The sequence below is a fragment of the Crinia signifera genome, chromosome 1 (assembly GCF_055691185.1).
Source record: "Crinia signifera chromosome 1, ASM5569118v1, whole genome shotgun sequence".
Lineage (NCBI taxonomy): Eukaryota > Metazoa > Chordata > Amphibia > Anura > Myobatrachidae > Crinia > Crinia signifera.
This window is the reverse complement of record NC_139217.1, coordinates 344,794,089-344,802,082: the sequence shown is the minus strand read 5'-3', so window position 1 is coordinate 344,802,082 and position 7,994 is coordinate 344,794,089.

Below are 7,994 nucleotides of genomic sequence, written 5' to 3'. Positions count from 1 at the left end.
GTCTGGGGCTCACTGCCTATACTGCCGTATGTACCGTCTGGTCTGGGGCTCACTGCCTAATAAATAAATACTGCCGTATATCTACCTGTGTGGTCTGGGGCTCACTGCCTAATACTGCCGTACCTGTCTGGTCTGGGGCTCACTGCCTAATAAATAATTGAATACTGCCATATATCTCTACCTTTGTGGTCTGGGGCTCACTGCCTAATAAATAATTAAATACTACCGTATATCTCTACCTTTGTGGTCTGGGGCTCACTGCCTATACTGCCGTATGTACCGTCTGGTCTGGGGCTCACTGCCTAATACTGCCATACCTGTCAGGTCTGGGGCTCACTGCCTAATAAATAATTAAATACTGCCGTATATCTCTGCCTTTGTGGTCTGGGGCTCACTGCCTATACTGCCGTATGTAACGTCTGGTCTTGGGCTCACTGCCTAATAAATAAATACTGCCGTATATCTACCTGTGTGGTCTGGGGCTCACTGCCTAATACTGCCGTACCTGTCTGGTCTGGGGCTCACTGCCTAATAAATAATTAAATACTGCCGTATATCTCTGCCTTTGTGGTCTGGGGCTCACTGCCTAATAAATAATTAAATACTGCCGTATATCTCTACCTTTGTGGTCTGGGGCTCACTGCCTATACTACCGTATGTACCGTCTGGTCTGGGGCTCACTGCCTAATAAATAAATACTGCCGTATATCTACCTGTGTGGTCTGGGGCTCACTGCCTAATACTGCCGTACCTGTCTGGTCTGGGGCTCACTGCCTAATAAATAATTAAATACTGCCGTATATCTCTACCTTTGTGGTCTGGGGCTCACTGCCTAATAAATAATTAAATACCGCTGTATATCTCTACCTTTGTGGTCTGGGGCTCACTGCCTAATAAATAATTAAATACTGCCGTATATCTCTACCTTTGTGGTCTTGGGCTCACTGCCTATACTGCCGTATGTAACGTCTGGTCTGGGGCTCACTGCCTAATAAATAAATACTGCCGTATATCTACCTGTGTGGTCTGGGGCTCACTGCCTAATACTGCCGTACCTGTCTGGTCTGGGGCTCACTGCCTAATAAATAATTAAATACTGCCGTATATCTCTGCCTTTGTGGTCTGGGGCTCACTGCCTAATAAATAATTAAATACTGCCGTATATCTCTACCTTTGTGGTCTGGGGCTCACTGCCTATACTGCCGTATGTACCGTCTGGTCTGGGGCTCACTGCCTAATAAATAAATACTGCCGTATATCTACCTGTGTGGTCTGGGGCTCACTGCCTAATACTGCCGTACCTGTCTGGTCTGGGGCTCACTGCCTAATAAATAATTAAATACTGCTGTATATCTCTACCTTTGTGGTCTGGGGCTCACTGCCTATACTGCCGTATGTACCGTCTGGTCTGGGGCTCACTGCGTAATAAATAAATACTGCCGTATATCTACCTGTGTGGTCTGGGGCTCACTGCCTAATACTGCCGTACCTGTCTGGTCTGGGGCTCACTGCCTAATAAATAATTAAATACTGCCATATATCTCTACCTTTGTGGTCTGGGGCTCACTGCCTAATAAATAATTAAATACCACTGTATATCTCTACCTTTGTGGTCTGGGGCTCACTGCCTAATAAATAATTAAATACTGCCGTATATCTCTACCTTTGTGGTCTGGGGCTCACTGCCTATACTGCCGTATGTAACGTCTGGTCTTGGGCTCACTGCCTAATAAATAAATACTGCCGTATATCTACCTGTGTGGTCTGGGGCTCACTGCCTAATACTGCCGTACCTGTCTGGTCTGGGGCTCACTGCCTAATAAATAATTAAATACTGCCGTATATCTCTGCCTTTGTGGTCTGGGGCTCACTGCCTAATAAATAATTAAATACTGCCGTATATCTCTACCTTTGTGGTCTGGGGCTCACTGCCTATACTGCCGTATGTACCGTCTGGTCTGGGGCTCACTGCCTAATAAATAAATACTGCCGTATATCTACCTGTGTGGTCTGGGGCTCACTGCCTAATACTGCCGTACCTGTCTGGTCTGGGGCTCACTGCCTAATAAATAATTAAATACTGCAGTATATCTCTACCTTTGTGGTCTGGGGCTCACTGCCTATACTGCCGTATGTACCGTCTGGTCTGGGGCTCACTGCCTAATAAATAAATACTGCCGTATATCTACCTGTGTGGTCTGGGGCTCACTGCCTAATACTGCCGTACCTGTCTGGTCTGGGGCTCACTGCCTAATAAATAATTGAATACTGCCATATATCTCTACCTTTGTGGTCTGGGGCTCACTGCCTAATAAATAATTAAATACTACCGTATATCTCTACCTTTGTGGTCTGGGGCTCACTGCCTATACTGCCGTATGTACCGTCTGGTCTGGGGCTCACTGCCTAATACTGCCATACCTGTCAGGTCTGGGGCTCACTGCCTAATAAATAATTAAATACTGCCGTATATCTCTGCCTTTGTGGTCTGGGGCTCACTGCCTATACTGCCGTATGTAACGTCTGGTCTTGGGCTCACTGCCTAATAAATAAATACTGCCGTATATCTACCTGTGTGGTCTGGGGCTCACTGCCTAATACTGCCGTACCTGTCTGGTCTGGGGCTCACTGCCTAATAAATAATTAAATACTGCCGTATATCTCTGCCTTTGTGGTCTGGGGCTCACTGCCTAATAAATAATTAAATACTGCCGTATATCTCTACCTTTGTGGTCTGGGGCTCACTGCCTATACTACCGTATGTACCGTCTGGTCTGGGGCTCACTGCCTAATAAATAAATACTGCCGTATATCTACCTGTGTGGTCTGGGGCTCACTGCCTAATACTGCCGTACCTGTCTGGTCTGGGGCTCACTGCCTAATAAATAATTAAATACTGCCGTATATCTCTACCTTTGTGGTCTGGGGCTCACTGCCTAATAAATAATTAAATACCGCTGTATATCTCTACCTTTGTGGTCTGGGGCTCACTGCCTAATAAATAATTAAATACTGCCGTATATCTCTACCTTTGTGGTCTTGGGCTCACTGCCTATACTGCCGTATGTAACGTCTGGTCTGGGGCTCACTGCCTAATAAATAAATACTGCCGTATATCTACCTGTGTGGTCTGGGGCTCACTGCCTAATACTGCCGTACCTGTCTGGTCTGGGGCTCACTGCCTAATAAATAATTAAATACTGCCGTATATCTCTGCCTTTGTGGTCTGGGGCTCACTGCCTAATAAATAATTAAATACTGCCGTATATCTCTACCTTTGTGGTCTGGGGCTCACTGCCTATACTGCCGTATGTACCGTCTGGTCTGGGGCTCACTGCCTAATAAATAAATACTGCCGTATATCTACCTGTGTGGTCTGGGGCTCACTGCCTAATACTGCCGTACCTGTCTGGTCTGGGGCTCACTGCCTAATAAATAATTAAATACTGCTGTATATCTCTACCTTTGTGGTCTGGGGCTCACTGCCTATACTGCCGTATGTACCGTCTGGTCTGGGGCTCACTGCGTAATAAATAAATACTGCCGTATATCTACCTGTGTGGTCTGGGGCTCACTGCCTAATACTGCCGTACCTGTCTGGTCTGGGGCTCACTGCCTAATAAATAATTAAATACTGCCATATATCTCTACCTTTGTGGTCTGGGGCTCACTGCCTAATAAATAATTAAATACCGCTGTATATCTCTACCTTTGTGGTCTGGGGCTCACTGCCTAATAAATAATTAAATACTGCCGTATATCTCTACCTTTGTGGTCTGGGGCTCACTGCCTATACTGCCGTATGTAACGTCTGGTCTTGGGCTCACTGCCTAATAAATAAATACTGCCGTATATCTACCTGTGTGGTCTGGGGCTCACTGCCTAATACTGCCGTACCTGTCTGGTCTGGGGCTCACTGCCTAATAAATAATTAAATACTGCCGTATATCTCTGCCTTTGTGGTCTGGGGCTCACTGCCTAATAAATAATTAAATACTGCCGTATATCTCTACCTTTGTGGTCTGGGGCTCACTGCCTATACTGCCGTATGTACCGTCTGGTCTGGGGCTCACTGCCTAATAAATAAATACTGCCGTATATCTACCTGTGTGGTCTGGGGCTCACTGCCTAATACTGCCGTACCTGTCTGGTCTGGGGCTCACTGCCTAATAAATAATTAAATACTGCCGTATATCTCTACCTTTGTGGTCTGGGGCTCACTGCCTATACTGCCGTATGTACCGTCTGGTCTGGGGCTCACTGCCTAATAAATAAATACTGCCGTATATCTACCTGTGTGGTCTGGGGCTCACTGCCTAATACTGCCGTACCTGTCTGGTCTGGGGCTCACTGCCTAATAAATAATTGAATACTGCCATATATCTCTACCTTTGTGGTCTGGGGCTCACTGCCTAATAAATAATTAAATACTACCGTATATCTCTACCTTTGTGGTCTGGGGCTCACTGCCTATACTGCCGTATGTACCGTCTGGTCTGGGGCTCACTGCCTAATACTGCCATACCTGTCAGGTCTGGGGCTCACTGCCTAATAAATAATTAAATACTGCCGTATATCTCTGCCTTTGTGGTCTGGGGCTCACTGCCTATACTGCCGTATGTAACGTCTGGTCTTGGGCTCACTGCCTAATAAATAAATACTGCCGTATATCTACCTGTGTGGTCTGGGGCTCACTGCCTAATACTGCCGTACCTGTCTGGTCTGGGGCTCACTGCCTAATAAATAATTAAATACTGCCGTATATCTCTGCCTTTGTGGTCTGGGGCTCACTGCCTAATAAATAATTAAATACTGCCGTATATCTCTACCTTTGTGGTCTGGGGCTCACTGCCTATACTACCGTATGTACCGTCTGGTCTGGGGCTCACTGCCTAATAAATAAATACTGCCGTATATCTACCTGTGTGGTCTGGGGCTCACTGCCTAATACTGCCGTACCTGTCTGGTCTGGGGCTCACTGCCTAATAAATAATTAAATACTGCCGTATATCTCTACCTTTGTGGTCTGGGGCTCACTGCCTAATAAATAATTAAATACCGCTGTATATCTCTACCTTTGTGGTCTGGGGCTCACTGCCTAATAAATAATTAAAAACTGCCATATATCTCTACCTTTGTGGTCTTGGGCTCACTGCCTATACTGCCGTATGTAACGTCTGGTCTGGGGCTCACTGCCTAATAAATAAATACTGCCGTATATCTACCTGTGTGGTCTGGGGCTCACTGCCTAATACTGCCGTACCTGTCTGGTCTGGGGCTCACTGCCTAATAAATAATTAAATACTGCCGTATATCTCTGCCTTTGTGGTCTGGGGCTCACTGCCTAATAAATAATTAAATACTGCCGTATATCTCTACCTTTGTGGTCTGGGGCTCACTGCCTATACTGCCGTATGTACCGTCTGGTCTGGGGCTCACTGCCTAATAAATAAATACTGCCGTATATCTACCTGTGTGGTCTGGGGCTCACTGCCTAATACTGCCGTACCTGTCTGGTCTGGGGCTCACTGCCTAATAAATAATTAAATACTGCTGTATATCTCTACCTTTGTGGTCTGGGGCTCACTGCCTATACTGCCGTATGTACCGTCTGGTCTGGGGCTCACTGCGTAATAAATAAATACTGCCGTATATCTACCTGTGTGGTCTGGGGCTCACTGCCTAATACTGCCGTACCTGTCTGGTCTGGGGCTCACTGCCTAATAAATAATTAAATACTGCCATATATCTCTACCTTTGTGGTCTGGGGCTCACTGCCTAATAAATAATTAAATACCGCTGTATATCTCTACCTTTGTGGTCTGGGGCTCACTGCCTAATAAATAATTAAATACTGCCGTATATCTCTACCTTTGTGGTCTGGGGCTCACTGCCTATACTGCCGTATGTAACGTCTGGTCTTGGGCTCACTGCCTAATAAATAAATACTGCCGTATATCTACCTGTGTGGTCTGGGGCTCACTGCCTAATACTGCCGTACCTGTCTGGTCTGGGGCTCACTGCCTAATAAATAATTAAATACTGCCGTATATCTCTGCCTTTGTGGTCTGGGGCTCACTGCCTAATAAATAATTAAATACTGCCGTATATCTCTACCTTTGTGGTCTGGGGCTCACTGCCTATACTGCCGTATGTACCGTCTGGTCTGGGGCTCACTGCCTAATAAATAAATACTGCCGTATATCTACCTGTGTGGTCTGGGGCTCACTGCCTAATACTGCCGTACCTGTCTGGTCTGGGGCTCACTGCCTAATAAATAATTAAATACTGCCGTATATCTCTACCTTTGTGGTCTGGGGCTCACTGCCTATACTGCCGTATGTACCGTCTGGTCTGGGGCTCACTGCCTAATAAATAAATACTGCCGTATATCTACCTGTGTGGTCTGGGGCTCACTGCCTAATACTGCCGTACCTGTCTGGTCTGGGGCTCACTGCCTAATAAATAATTGAATACTGCCATATATCTCTACCTTTGTGGTCTGGGGCTCACTGCCTAATAAATAATTAAATACTACCGTATATCTCTACCTTTGTGGTCTGGGGCTCACTGCCTATACTGCCGTATGTACCGTCTGGTCTGGGGCTCACTGCCTAATACTGCCATACCTGTCAGGTCTGGGGCTCACTGCCTAATAAATAATTAAATACTGCCGTATATCTCTGCCTTTGTGGTCTGGGGCTCACTGCCTATACTGCCGTATGTAACGTCTGGTCTTGGGCTCACTGCCTAATAAATAAATACTGCCGTATATCTACCTGTGTGGTCTGGGGCTCACTGCCTAATACTGCCGTACCTGTCTGGTCTGGGGCTCACTGCCTAATAAATAATTAAATACTGCCGTATATCTCTGCCTTTGTGGTCTGGGGCTCACTGCCTAATAAATAATTAAATACTGCCGTATATCTCTACCTTTGTGGTCTGGGGCTCACTGCCTATACTACCGTATGTACCGTCTGGTCTGGGGCTCACTGCCTAATAAATAAATACTGCCGTATATCTACCTGTGTGGTCTGGGGCTCACTGCCTAATACTGCCGTACCTGTCTGGTCTGGGGCTCACTGCCTAATAAATAATTAAATACTGCCGTATATCTCTACCTTTGTGGTCTGGGGCTCACTGCCTAATAAATAATTAAATACCGCTGTATATCTCTACCTTTGTGGTCTGGGGCTCACTGCCTAATAAATAATTAAATACTGCCGTATATCTCTACCTTTGTGGTCTTGGGCTCACTGCCTATACTGCCGTATGTAACGTCTGGTCTGGGGCTCACTGCCTAATAAATAAATACTGCCGTATATCTACCTGTGTGGTCTGGGGCTCACTGCCTAATACTGCCGTACCTGTCTGGTCTGGGGCTCACTGCCTAATAAATAATTAAATACTGCCGTATATCTCTGCCTTTGTGGTCTGGGGCTCACTGCCTAATAAATAATTAAATACTGCCGTATATCTCTACCTTTGTGGTCTGGGGCTCACTGCCTATACTGCCGTATGTACCGTCTGGTCTGGGGCTCACTGCCTAATAAATAAATACTGCCGTATATCTACCTGTGTGGTCTGGGGCTCACTGCCTAATACTGCCGTACCTGTCTGGTCTGGGGCTCACTGCCTAATAAATAATTAAATACTGCTGTATATCTCTACCTTTGTGGTCTGGGGCTCACTGCCTATACTGCCGTATGTACCGTCTGGTCTGGGGCTCACTGCGTAATAAATAAATACTGCCGTATATCTACCTGTGTGGTCTGGGGCTCACTGCCTAATACTGCCGTACCTGTCTGGTCTGGGGCTCACTGCCTAATAAATAATTAAATACTGCCATATATCTCTACCTTTGTGGTCTGGGGCTCACTGCCTAATAAATAATTAAATACCGCTGTATATCTCTACCTTTGTGGTCTGGGGCTCACTGCCTAATAAATAATTAAATACTGCCGTATATCTCTACCTTTGTGGTCTGGGGCTCA